This window comes from Phoca vitulina, unplaced genomic scaffold (assembly GCF_004348235.1).
Source record: "Phoca vitulina isolate PV1807 unplaced genomic scaffold, GSC_HSeal_1.0 scaffold4, whole genome shotgun sequence".
NCBI classification, from domain to species: Eukaryota; Metazoa; Chordata; class Mammalia; order Carnivora; family Phocidae; genus Phoca; species Phoca vitulina.
The window spans coordinates 75,450,839-75,452,500 of NW_022589707.1; the positions used below are offsets into that span (position 1 = coordinate 75,450,839).

The 1,662-nt window shown below is 30.6% G+C and overlaps 1 pseudogene; it reads left to right on the top strand.

Annotated features, from left to right (window-relative positions):
• The first annotated feature begins 757 nt into the window (after nucleotides 1–757).
• On the top strand, nucleotides 758–942 carry LOC116631197 (annotated as a pseudogene).
• The last annotated feature ends 720 nt before the right edge of the window (nucleotides 943–1,662 follow it).

Here is a 1,662-nt window from a genome sequence, read left to right on the forward strand (position 1 = left end):
GGAGGGACACAAACATTCAGTTCATGAGACTGAAATAACAAAAATCAGAAATGAAAGAGGGAATATTACAACTAATGCCAGGAAAACATAAAGATAATAAAATACTATTATGAATAATTATATGCCAACAAATCAGACAACCTAGAAGAAAGTGACACATTTCTAGAAATATACAACCTACCAAAACTGAATCATGAAGAAAAAAAAAATTGAGGAGACCAATAACTAGTAAGAAAATTGAATCAGTAATCTAATATCTCCACACAAATAAAAGCCCAAGACCAGACAGTTTCACTGGTAAATTTTACCAAGTATTTAAAGAATAATTAATACCAATTCTTAAATTCTTTCAAACAATTGAAGATAAAAGAGCATTTCCAAATTCATTTTATGAGGCCAGCATTAATCTGATACCAAAATCAAACAAAACACTGCAAGAAAAAAAACCACTATAGATCAATATTCCTGATGAATACTGATGAAAAATTCCTAGACAAAATACCAGGAAACCGAATTCAGCAATACATTTAAAGGATTGAATATCATGATGAAGTGGGATTTATTTCTGGAATACAAGGATAGTTCAATATATGAAAATCAATCCATGTAAATACACCACATTAATACAATAAAAAATAAAGACCATATTATCATCACAATTGATGCAGAGAAACATTTGACAAAATTCAACACCCTTTAAACATTTAAAAAACTAGGAATAGAAAGAAATTATTTAACATTAAAAAAGTCATATATGAGCTTTGCGCAGTGGCAGTATCGTAGCCAATGAGGTTTACCAGAGGCGCGATTATTGCTAATTGAAAAAAGTCATATATGAAAAGCCCACAGCTAATACATACTCAACAGAAAAAACTGAAAACTTTCCCTCTACAATCAGGAACAAGATAAAGATGTTCACTCTCTGCAATTCTGTTCAGTAGAGTACTGAAAGTCCAGATCACTCAGGCAAGAAAAAGAAATAAAAGGCATCCCAGTTGGAAAGGAAAAAGTAAAATTATCTCTTCACAGATGATATGATCTGTATGCAGAAAACCTTAAAGATTACACTCACACGCACACACACACACAAAAAACATACACACACACAAACTCTGTTAGAACTAATAAACAAATTCAGTAAAGTTACAGGATAGAAAATCAACACACAAAAATCAGTTGCATTTTTCCACAGAAATAATGAGCAACCAGAAAAGGAAATTAAGAAAATAATCCCATTTACACTAGCATCAAAAAGGATAAAATACTTAGCAATACATTTAACTAAGAAGGCAAAAGATTTATACTCTGAAAACTATAAAACATTCCTGAAAAAAGTTAAAGAAAACACAAATAGATGGAAAGACATCCAGTGTTCATGGATTGGAAGACTTAATATGGTTAAAATGTCCATGCTATCCAAAGCAATCTACAGATTCAGTGCAACCCTTATTAAGATTCCCAATGACATTTTTTCTGTAGAAATGGAAAGTCGTCCTACAATTCATATGTAATTTCAAAGGACTCTGAATAGTGAAAAAAATCTTGAGAAAGACAAAAATCTGTGTCACATTTCATGATTTTAAAACATTTTACAAAGCTACAGTAATCAAAATATTATAGTACTGACATAAAGAAAGACATAAGGAACAATGAAACAGAATA